Here is a 12,761-nt window from a genome sequence, read left to right as displayed (position 1 = left end):
GGCGCAAGGCAGATCTTTCCGACATAGGCTTGAGAATCTTACGGGAACACTTGTACTGTTTCTAAATAAAGTGTAGGCGTGGGAGGAGGGTGCTTCTCGCGCACTAATAACAGCACGATTGCCAATTGTGGATGCTAATCATTCGCTTGTATCTTCCTAGACACATCTGCAGGCTGAGAATTATTCCACTTGCATGGCAAAATGCGCATGTAGGTGTGCTAAAAATTCTGGAGGCACTGGGTATTGATCCCAGTACCTCTCGCATACTTAGCGAGCGCTCTACCATCTGAGCTACGCCCGCCCCCCACGAAAACTTATGGTGCTACATACAGCCATATAGACGACACAGACCCTTGCACTCCCATTATTCAGCAGACAAACACTACTCTCTATGTATCCGTTAGGGTGTATTTCAGGTTTCGTGCATTCTGTATCGAATCGTAGTTGGCCACAATGAAAGTGGCACGTATAACGTTGAAAATAGAGTGCGGACACCGCTCTGAGTAAGACGAACGTGTTGTCCACCCTCTAGACTTCAATGAGGTTAAGCCGTGATACCTAAGACAGATCTGCACTCGATGACACCTCGATAACAGCCGGTCCCCACACTTACATCTTGCTCTCCTTACGTCAGTATACATCATATCAGTCTGTGACGCTGGCTTAGCAACATCTTGCGTGCCTTTAGGTTCGCTGCGACCAACACTTACAATGCACTGACCACAAAAAATTGAGGCGCCGCGGCTTGAACCCTGCACCTTTCGCATGCGAAGCGAACGCTCTACCAACTGAGCTACGCCACATGCACGACGAAACTGCTCTATTCCCCATTCTTTGCGACTCTGATGCGCACGGACACGATGGTTGGTTGGTTTGTAGCGGTGAAGGGAGCAGAGTACAAAGGCGCGGACACGTTCATATACACAAAAGTTCCAAGTAGTTTCGATGCTCTGGTATTACAAATGCAAATTCCGTCTGTTTTTAACGTCTTAAATTGAAAGAGCCGTCACAAATTGCTCCGTTTTCACTCCTTGTCGACAATCATACAGCACCTGAGGTAACAAACACATCTCGAGCCCCATTGTGCACTCCATAATTCATGCCAACTCAGTGCCTCGCTCTTTACTACTGTGTACCAATCTTGTCGTCCAACTGCAAAACACTGGGCCACAACAAGTTTCCGCGTCTCCATTGCACTGCGCATACTACAAAACGCTCCCCAAACCTGGCACTCACCCACGCAGCCGACTTTTCCGACTTTCCACGACGCTCACGCAACGCTCACGCTAGTGACAGCATTTTTTATAGTTCGACGTCGCGCCAAAGCGAATGAGCACATTTCGCCTACGGCTTAGGCCGCCCTCCTAGTGTGGCTGCTCGGTGTCTGCAGGCAGCGAGGGTCTGCTAGCTTCCTGTGTTCGCACCTATGTCACCTGTGCTTGCTTGTCAGAGACAGACTATCGCAAAACATACAACTCACTCCATGAATTGATTGCTACGGCATCTGTTATCAGCAGTCACAACTAGCAACACCAGTAGCAGCCGACTGCACGCAAAGAATAGGAATGTGCAGTGGGATTTACGTGAACTCGGCGCAAGGCAGATCTTTCCGACATAGGCTTGAGAATCTTACGGGAACACTTGTACTGTTTCTAAATAAAGTGTAGGCGTGGGAGGAGGGTGCTTCCCGCGCACTAATAACAGCAGGCTTGCCAATTGTGGATGCTAATCATTCGCTTGTATCTTCCTAGACACATCTGCAGGCTGAGAATTATTGCACTTGCATGGCAAGGTGCGCATGTAGGTGTGTTAAAAATTCTGGAGGCACTGGGTATTGATCCCAGTACCTCTCGCATACTTAGCGAGCGCTCTACCATCTGAGCTACGCCCGCCCCCCACGAAGACTAATGGTGCTACATACAGCCATATAGACGACACAGACCCTTGCACTCCCATTATTCAGCAGACAAACACTACTCTCTATGTATCCGTTAGGGTGTCTTTCAGGTTTCGTGCATTCTGTATCGAATCGTAGTTGGCCACAATGAAAGTGGCACGTATAACGTAGAAAATAGAGTTCGGACACCGCTCTGAGTAAGACGAACGAGTTGTCCACCCTCTAGACTTCAATGAGGTTAAGCCGTGATACCTAAGACAGATCTGCACTCGATGACACCTCGATAACAGCCGGTCCCCACACTTACATCTTGCTCTCCTTACGTCAGTATACATCATATCAGTCTGTGACGCTGGCTTTGCAACATCTTGCGTGCCTTTAGGTTCGGCGCGACAACACTTACAATGCACTGACCACAAAAAATTGAGGCGCCGTGGCTAGAACCCTGCACCTTTCACATGCGAAGCGAACGCTCTACCAACTGAGCTACGCCACATGCACGACGAAACTGCTCTATTCCCCATTCTTTGCGACTCTGATGCGCACGGACACGATGGTTGGTTGGTTTGTAGCGGTGAAGGCAGCAGAGTACAAAGGCGCGGACACGTTCATATACACAAAAGTTCCAAGTAGTTTCGATGCTCTGGTATTACAAATGCAAATTCCGTCTGTTTTTAACGTCTTAAATTGAAAGAGCCGTCACAAATTGCTCCGTTTTCACTCCTTGTCGACAATCATACAGCACCTGAGGTAACAAACACATCTCGAGCCCCATTGTGCACTCCATTATTCATGCCAACTCAGTGCCTCGCTCTTTACTACTGTGTACCAATGTTGTCGTCCAACTGCAAAACACTGGGCCACAACAAGTTTCCGCGTCTCCATTGCACTGCGCATACTACAAAACGCTCCCCAAACTTGGCACTCACCCACGCAGCCGACTTTTCTGACTTTCCACGACGCTCACGCAACGCTCACGCTAGTTACAGCATTATTTATAGTTAGACGTCGCGCCAAAGCGAATGAGCACATTTCGCCTACTGCTTAGGCCGCCCTCCTAGTGTGGCTGCTCGGTGTCTGCAGGCAGCGAGGGTCTGCTAGCTTCCTGTGATCGCACCTATGTCACCTGTGCTTGCTTGTCAGAGACAGACTATCGCAAAACATACAACTCACTCCATGAATTGATTGCTACGGCATCTGTTATCAGCAGTCACAACTAGCAACACCAGTAGCAGCCGACTGCACGCAGAGAATAGGAATGTGCAGTGGGATTTACGTGAACTCGGCGCAAGGCAGATCTTTCCGACATAGGCTTGAGAATCTTACGGGAACACTTGTACTGTTTCTAAATAAAGTGTAGGCGTGGGAGGAGGGTGCCTCCCGCGCACTAATAACAGCACGCTTGCCAATTGTGGATGCTAATCATTCGCTTGTATCTCCCTAGACACATCTGCAGGCTGAGAATTATTCCACTTGCATGGCAAGGTGCGCATGTAGGTGTGTTAAAAATTCTGGAGGCACTGGGTATTGATCCCAGTACCTCTCGCATACTTAGCGAGCGCTCTACCATCTGAGCTACGCCCGCCCCCCACGAAGCCAAATGGTGCTACATACAGCCATATAGACGACACAGACCCTTGCACTCCCATTATTCAGCAGACAAACACTACTCTCTATGTATCCGTTAGGGTGTCTTTCAGGTTTCGTGCATTCTGTATCGAATCGTAGTTGGCCACAATGAAAGTGGCACGTATAACGTTGAAAATAGAGTTCGGACACCGCTCTGAGTAAGACGAACGAGTTGTCCACCCTCTAGACTTCAATGAGGTTAAGCCGTGATACCTAAGACAGATCTGCACTCGATGACACCTCGATAACAGCCGGTCCCCTCACTTACATCTTGCTCTCCTTACGTCAGTATACATCATATCAGTCTGTGACGCTGGCTTTGCAACATCTTCCGTGCCTTTGGGTTCGCCGCGACCAACACTTACAATGCACTGACCACAAAAAATTGAGGCGCCGTGGCTAGAACCCTGCACCTTTCACATGCGAAGCGAACGCTCTACCAACTGAGCTACGCCACATGCACGACGAAACTGCTCTATTCCCCATTCTTTGCGACTCTGATGCGCACGGACACGATGGTTGGTTGGTTTGTAGCGGTGAAGGGAGCAGAGTACAAAGGCGCGGACACGTTCATATACACATAAGTTCCAAGTAGTTTCGATGCTCTGGTATTACAAATGCAAATTCCGTCGGTTTTAAACGTCTTAAATTGAAAGAGCCGTCACAAATTGCTCCGTTATCACTCCTTGTCGACAATCATACAGCACCTGAGGTAACAAACACATCTCGAGCCCCATTGTGCACTCCATTATTCATGCCAACTCAGTGCCTCGCTCTTTACTACTGTGTACCAATCTTGTCGTCCAACTGCAAAACACTGGGCCACAACAAGTTTCCGCGTCTCCATTGCACTGCGCATACTACAAAACGCTCCCCAAACTTGGCACTCACCCACGCAGCCGACTTTTCCGACTTTCCACGACGCTCACGCAACGCTCACGCTAGTGACAGCATTTTTTATAGTTCGACGTCGCGCCAAAGCGAATGAGCACATTTCGCCTACGGCTTAGGCCGCCCTCCTAGTGTGGCTGCTCGGTGTCTGCAGGCAGCGAGGGTCTGCTAGCTTCCTGTGTTCGCACCTATGTCACCTGTGCTTGCTTGTCAGAGACAGACTATCGCAAAACATACAACTCACTCCATGAATTGATTGCTACGGCATCTGTTATCAGCAGTCACAACTAGCAACACCAGTAGCAGCCGACTGCACGCAAAGAATAGGAATGTGCAGTGGGATTTACGTGAACTCGGCGCAAGGCAGATCTTTCCGACATAGGCTTGAGAATCTTACGGGAACACTTGTACTGTTTCTAAATAAAGTGTAGGCGTGGGAGGAGGGTGCTTCCCGCGCACTAATAACAGCAGGCTTGCCAATTGTGGATGCTAATCATTCGCTTGTATCTTCCTAGACACATCTGCAGGCTGAGAATTATTTAACTTGCATGGCAAGGTGCGCATGTAGGTGTGTTAAAAATTCTGGAGGCACTGGGTATTGATCCCAGTACCTCTCGCATACTTAGCGAGCGCTCTACCATCTGAGCTACGCCCGCCCCCCACGAAGCCAAATGGTGCTACATACAGCCATATAGACGACACAGACCCTTGCACTCCCATTATTCAGCAGACAAACACTACTCTCTATGTATCCGTTAGGGTGTCTTTCAGGTTTCGTGCATTCTGTATCGAATCGTAGTTGGCCACAATGAAAGTGGCACGTATAACGTTGAAAATAGAGTTCGGACACCGCTCTGAGTAAGACGAACGAGTTGTCCACCCTCTAGACTTCAATGAGGTTAAGCCGTGATACCTAAGACAGATCTGCACTCGATGACACCTCGATAACAGCCGGTCCCCTCACTTACATCTTGCTCTCCTTACGTCAGTATACATCATATCAGTCTGTGACGCTGGCTTTGCAACATCTTGCGTGCCTTTAGGTTCGCCGCGACCAACACTTATAATGCACTGACCACAAAAAATTGAGGCGCCGCGGCTAGAACCCTGCACTTTTCACATGCGAAGCGAACGCTCTACCAACTGAGCTACGCCACATGCACGACGAAACTGCTCTATTCCCCATTCTTTGCGACTCTGATGCGCACGGACACGATGGTTGGTTGGTTTGTAGCGGTGAAGGGAGCAGAGTACAAAGGTGCGGACACGTTCATATACACAAAAGTTCCAAGTAGTTTCGATGCTCTGGTATTACAAATGCAAATTCCGTCTGTTTTTAACGTCTTAAATTGAAAGAGCAGTCACAAATTGCTCCGTTTTCACTCCTTGTCGACAATCATACAGCACCTGAGGTAACAAACACATCTCGAGCCCCATTGTGCACTCCATTATTCATGCCAACTCAGTGCCTCGCTCTTTACTACTGTGTACTAATCTTGTCGTCCAACTGCAAAACACTGGGCCACAACAAGTTTCCGCGTCTCCATTGCACTGCGCATACTACAAAACGCTCCCCAAACTTGGCACTCACCCACGCAGCCGACTTTTCCGACTTTCCACGACGCTCACGCTAGTGACAGCATTATTTATAGTTCGACGTCGCGCCAAAGCGAATGAGCACATTTCGCCTACGGCTTAGGCCGCCCTCCTAGTGTGGCTGCTCGGTGTCTGCAGGCAGCGAAAGTCTGCTAGCTTCCTGTGTTCGCACCTATGTCACCTGTGCTAGTTTGTCAGAGACAGACTATCGCAAAACATACAACGCACTCCATGAATTGATTGCTACGGCATCTGTTATCAGCAGTCACAACTAGCAACACCAGTAGCAGCCGACTGCACGCAAAGAATAGGAATGTGCAGTGGGATTTACGTGAACTCGGCGCAAGGCAGATCTTTCCGACATAGGCTTGAGAATCTTACGGGAACACTTGTACTGTTTCTAAATAAAGTGTAGGCGTGGGAGGAGGGTGCTTTTCCGCGCACTAATAACAGCACGCTTGCCAATTGTGGATGCTAATCATTCGCTTGTATCTCCCTAGACACATCTGCAGGCTGAGAATTATTCCACTTGCATGGCAAGGTGCGCATGTAGGTGTGTTAAAAAATCTGGGGGCGCTGGGTATTGATCCCAGTACCTCTCGCATACTAAGCGAGCGCTCTACCATATGAGCTACACCCGCCCCCCACGGAGACTAATGGTGCTACATACAGCCATATAGACGACACAGACCCTTGCACTCCCATTATTCAGCAGACAAACACTACTCTCTATGTATCCGTTAGGGTGTCTTTCAGGTTTCGTGCATTCTGTATCGAATCGTAGTTGGCCACAATGAAAGTGGCACGTATAACGTTGAAAATAGAGTTCGGACACCGCTCTGAGTAAGACGAACGTGTTGTCCACCCTCTAGACTTCAATGAGGTTAAGCCGTGATACCTAAGACAGATCTGCACTCGATGACACCTCGATAACAGCCGGTCCCCACACTTACATCTTGCTCTCCTTACGTCAGTATACATCATATCAGTCTGTGACGCTGGCTTTGCAACATCTTGCGTGCCTTTAGGTTCGCCGCGACCAACACTTACAATGCACTGACCAAAAAAAATTGAGGCGCCGGGGCTTGAACCCTGCACCTTTCACTTGCGAAGCGAACGCTCTACCAACTGAGCTACGCCCCAGGCACGACCAAACTGCGCTATTCCCCATTCTTTGCGACTCTGATGCGCAAGGACACGATGGTTGGTTGGTTTGTAGCGGTGAAGGGAGCAGAGTACAAAGGCGCGGACACGTTCATATACACAAAAGTTCCAAGTAGTTTCGATGCTCTGGTATTACAAATGCAAATTCCGTCTGTTTTTAACGTCTTAAATTGAAAGAGCCGTCACAAATTGCTCCGTTTTCACTCCTTGTCGAAAATCATACAGCACCTGAGGTAACAAACACATCCCGAGCCCCATTGTGCACTCCATTATTCATGCCAACTCAGTGCCTCGCTCTTTACTACTGTGTACCAATCTTGTCGTCCAACTGCAAAACACTGGGCCACAACAAGTTTCCGCGTCTCCATTGCACTGCGCATACTACAAAACGCTCCCCAAACATGGCACTCAACCACGCAGCCGACTTTTCCGACTTTCCACGACGCTCACCCAACGCTCACGCTAGTGACAGCATTATTTATAGTTCGACGTCGCGCCAAAGCGAATGAGCACATTTCGCCTACGGCTTAGGCCGCCCTCCTAGTGTGGCTGCTCGGTGTCTGCAAGCAGCGATGGTCTGCTAGCTTCCTGTGTTCGCACCTATGTCACCTGTGCTTGCTTGTCAGAGACAGACTATCGCAAAACATACAACTCACTCCAGGAATTGATTGCTACGGCATCTGTTATCAGCAGTCACAACTAGCAACACCAGTAGCAGCCGACTGCACACAAAGAATAGGAATGTGCAGTGGGATTTACGTGAACTCGGCGCAAGGCAGATCTTTCCGACATAGGCTTGAGAATCTTACGGGAACCCTTGTACTGTTTCTAAATAAGGTGTAGTCGTGGGAGGAGGGTGCTTCCCGCGCACTAATAACAGCACGCTTGCCAATTGTGGATGCTAATCATTCGCTTGTATCTTCCTAGACACATCTGCAGGCTAAGAATTATTCCAATTGCATGGCAAGGTGCGCATGTAGGTGTGTTAAAAGTTCTGGAGGCACTGGGTATTGATCCCAGTACCTCTCGCATACTAAGCGAGCGCTCTACCATCTGAGCTACTCCCGCCAACCCCGAAGACTAAAGGTGCTACATACAGTCATATAGGCGACAAAAATCCTTGCACTCCCATTATTCAGCAGACAAACTCTACTCTCTATGTATCCGTTAGGGTGCCTTTCAGGTTTCGTGCATTCTGTATCGAATCGTAGTTGGCCACAATGAAAGTGGCACGTATAACGTTGAAAATAGAGTTCGGACACCGCTCTGAGTAAGACGAACGTGTGTCCACCCTCTAGACTTCTATGAGGTTAAGCCGTGATACCTAAGACAGATCTGCACTCGATGACACCTCGATAACAGCCGGTCCCCACACTTACATCTTGCTCTCCTTACGTCAGTATACATCATATCAGTCTGTGACGCTGGCTTTGCAACATCTTGCGTGCCTTTCGGTTCGCCGCGACCAACACTTACCATGCACTGACCACAAAAAATTGAGGCGCCGCGGCTTGAACCCCGCACTTTTCAAATGCGAAGCGAACGCTCTACCAACTGAGCTACGCCACATGCACGACCAAACTGCGCTATTCCCCATTCTTTGCGACTCTGATGCGCACGGACACGATGGTTGGCTGGTTTGTAGCGGTGAAGGGAGCAGAGTTCAAAGTTGCGGACACGTTCATATACATAAAAGTTCCAAGTAGTTTCGATGCTCTGGTATTACAAATGCAAATTCCGTCTGTTTTTAACGTCTTAAATTGAAAGAGCCGTCACAAATTGCTCCGTTTTCACTCCTTGTCGACAATCATACGGCACCTGAGGTAACAAACACATCTCGAGCCCCATTGTGCACTCCATTATTCATGCCAACTCAGTGCCTCGCTCTTTACTACTGTGTACCAATCTTGTCGTCCAACTGCAAAACACTGGGCCACAACAAGTTTCCGCGTCTCCATTGCACTGCGCATACTACAAAACGCTCCCCAAACTTGGCACTCACCCACGCAGCCGACTTTTCCGACTTTCCACGACGCTCACGCTAGTGACAGCATTATTTATAGTTCGACGTCGCGCCAAAGCGAATGAGCACATTTCGCCTACGGCTTAGGCCGCCCTCCTAGTGTGGCTGCTCGGTGTCTGCAGGCAGCGACGGTCTGCTAGCTTCCTGTGTTCGCACCTATGTCACCTGTGCTTGTTTGTCAGAGACAGACTATCGCAAAACATACTACTCACTCCATGAATTGATTGCTACGGCATCTGTTATCAGCAGTCACAACTAGCAACACCAGTAGCAGCCGACTGCACGCAAAGAATAGGAATGTGCAGTGGGATTTACGTGAACTCGGCGCAAGGCAGATCTTTCCGACATAGGCTTGAGAATCTTACGGGAACACTTGTACTGTTTCTAAATTAAGTGTAGGCGTGGGAGGAGGGTGCTTCCCGCGCACTAATAAGAGCACGCTTGCCAAATGTGGATGCTAATCATTCGTTTGTATCTTCCTAGACACATCTGCAGGCTGAGAATTATTCCACTTGCATGGCAAGGTGCGCATGTAGGTGTGTTAAAAATTCTGGAGGCACTGGGTATTGATCCCAGTACCTCTCGCATACTAAGCGAGCGCACTATCATCTGAGCTACGCCCCACGCCCCCCCTCCCCCCTGAAGACTAATGGTGCTACATACAGCCATATAGACGACACAGACCCTTGCACTCCCATTATTCAGCAGACAAACACTACTCTCTATGTATCCGTTATGGTGTCTTTCAGGTTTCGTGCATTCTGTATCGAATCGTAGTAGGCCACAATGAAAGTGGCACGTATAACGTTGAAAATAGAGTTCGGACACCGCTCTGAGTAAGACGAACGTGTTGTCCACCCTCTAGACTTCAATGAGGTTAAGCCGTGATAACTAAGACAGATCTGCACTCGATGACACCTCGATAACAGCCGGTCCCCACACTTACATCTTGCTCTCCTTACGTCAGTATACATCATATCAGTCTGTGACGCTGGCTTTGCAACATCTTGCGTGCCTTTAGGTTCGCCGCGACCAACACTTACCATGCACTGACCACAAAAAATTGAGGCGCCGCGGCTTGAACCCTGCACCTTTCACATGCGAAGCGAACGCTCTACCAACTGAGCTACGCCACATGCACGACCAAACTGCGACATTCCCCATTCGTTGCGACTCTGATGCGCACGGACACGATGGTTGTTTGGTTTGTAGCGGTGAAGGGAGCAGAGTACAAAGGTGCGGACACGTTCATATACACAAAAGTTCCAAGTAGTTTCGATGCTCTGGTATTACAAATGCAAATTCCGACTGTTTTTAACGTCTTAAATTGAAAGAGCCGTCACAAATTGCTCCGTTTTCACTCCTTGTCGCCAATCATACAGCACCTGAGGTAACAAACACATCTCGAGCCCCATTGTGCACTCCATTATTCATGCCAACTCAGTGCCTCGCTCTTTACTACTGTGTACCAATCTTGTCGTCCAACTGCAAAACACTGGGCCACAACAAGTTTCCGCGTCTCCATTGCACTGCGCATACTACAAAACGCTCCCCAAACTTGGCACTCACCCACGCAGCCGACTTTTCCGACATTCCACGACGCTCACGCTAGTGACAGCATTATTTATAGTTCGACGTCGCGCCAAAGCGAATGAGCACATTTCGCCTACGGCTTAGGCCGCCCTCCTAGTGTGGCTGCTCGGTGTCTGCAGGCAGCGACGGTCTGCTAGCTTCCTGTGTTCGCACCTATGTCACCTGTGCTTGTTTGTCAGAGACAGACTATCGCAAAACATACAACTCACTCCATGAATTGATTGCTACGGCATCTCTTATCAGCAGTCACAACTAGCAACACCAGTAGCAGCCGACTGCACGCAAAGAATAGGAATGTGCAGTGGGATTTACGTGAACTCGCGCAAGGCAGATCTTTCCGACATAGGCTTGAGAATCTTACGGGAACACTTGTACTGTTTCTAAATTAAGTGTAGGCGTGGGAGGAGGGTGCTTCCCGCGCACTAATAAGAGCACGCTTGCCAATTGTGGATGCTAATCATTCGTTTGTATCTTCCTAGACACATCTGCAGGCTGAGAATTATTCCACTTGCATGGCAAGGTGCGCATGTAGGTGTGTTAAAAATTCTGGAGGCACTGGGTATTGATCCCAGTACCTCTCGCATACTAAGCGAGCGCACTACCATCTGAGCTACGCCCCACGCCCCCCCTCACCCCTGAAGACTAATGGTGCTACATACAGCCATATAGACGACACAGACCCTTGCACTCCCATTATTCAGCAGACAAACACTACTCTCTATGTATCCGTTATGGTGTCTTTCAGGTTTCATGCATTCTGTATCGAATCGTAGTTGGCCACAATGAAAGTGGCACGTATAACGTTGAAAATAGAGTTCGGACACCGCTCTGAGTAAGACGAACGTGTTGTCCACCCTCTAGACTTCAATGAGGTTAAGCCGTGATAACTAAGACAGATCTGCACTCGATGACACCTCGATAACAGCCGGTCCCCACACTTACATCTTGCTCTCCTTACGTCAGTATACATCATATCAGTCTGTGACGCTGGCTTTGCAACATCTTGCGTGCCTTTAGGTTCGCCGCGACCAACACTTACCATGCACTGACCACAAAAAATTGAGGCGCCGCGGCTTGAACGCTGCACCTTTCACATGCGAAGCGAACGCTCTACCAACTGAGCTACGCCACATGCACGACCAAACTGCGACATTCCCCATTCGTTGCGACTCTGATGCGCATGGACACGATGGTTGTTTGGTTTGTAGCGGTGAAGGGAGCAGAGTACAAAGGTGCGGACACGTTCATATACACAAAAGTTCCAAGTAGTTTCGATGCTCTGGTATTACAAATGCAAATTCCGACTGTTTTTAACGTCTTAAATTGAAAGAGCCGTCACAAATTGCTCCGTTTTCACTCCTTGTCGCCAATCATACAGCACCTGAGGTAACAAACACATCTCGAGCCCCATTGTGCACTCCATTATTCATGCCAACTCAGTGCCTCGCTCTTTACTACTGTGTACCAATCTTGTCGTCCAACTGCAAAACACTGGGCCACAACAAGTTTCCGCGTCTCCATTGCACTGCGCATACTACAAAACGCTCCCCAAACCTGGCACTCACCCACGCAGCCGACTTTTCCGACTTTCCACGACGCTCACGCAACGCTCACGCTAGTGACAGCATTTTTTATAGTTCGACGTCGCGCCTAAGCGAATGAGCACATTTCGCCTACGGCTTAGGCCGCCCTCCTAGTGTGGCTGCTCGGTGTCTGCAGGCAGCGAGGGTCTGCAAGCTTCCTGTGTTCGCACCTATGTCACCTGTGCTTGCTTGTCAGAGACAGACTATCGCAAAACATACAACTCACTCCATGAATTGATTGCTACGGCATCTGTTATCAGCAGTCACAACTAGCAACACCAGTAGCAGCCGACTGCACGCAAAGAATAGGAATGTGCAGTGGGATTTACGTGAACTCGGCGCAAGGCAGATATTTCCGACATAGGCTTGAGAATCTTACGGGAAC

At 49.1% G+C, this 12,761-nt stretch overlaps 3 non-coding genes across 3 annotated transcripts; all 3 read right to left on the bottom strand.

Annotated features, from left to right (window-relative positions):
- Positions 1–730: 730 nt before the first annotated feature.
- Trnaa-cgc (transfer RNA alanine (anticodon CGC)) lies at positions 731–803 on the bottom strand. Its single transcript has one exon. It is a non-coding gene; the product is annotated as a tRNA-Ala (tRNA).
- Positions 804–7,083: 6,280 nt separating this feature from the next.
- Trnaa-cgc (transfer RNA alanine (anticodon CGC)) lies at positions 7,084–7,156 on the bottom strand. Its single transcript has one exon. It is a non-coding gene; the product is annotated as a tRNA-Ala (tRNA).
- Positions 7,157–11,852: 4,696 nt separating this feature from the next.
- Trnaa-cgc (transfer RNA alanine (anticodon CGC)) lies at positions 11,853–11,925 on the bottom strand. The gene has a single exon. It is a non-coding gene; the product is annotated as a tRNA-Ala (tRNA).
- Between the last annotated feature and the right edge of the window lie 836 nt (positions 11,926–12,761).

The sequence above is a fragment of the Schistocerca gregaria genome, chromosome 3 (genome assembly GCF_023897955.1).
Source record: "Schistocerca gregaria isolate iqSchGreg1 chromosome 3, iqSchGreg1.2, whole genome shotgun sequence".
In the NCBI taxonomy this organism is placed as follows: domain Eukaryota; kingdom Metazoa; phylum Arthropoda; class Insecta; order Orthoptera; family Acrididae; genus Schistocerca; species Schistocerca gregaria.
Note: the sequence above shows the minus strand (reverse complement) of the source record. Positions and strands in the feature narration are given on the sequence as shown.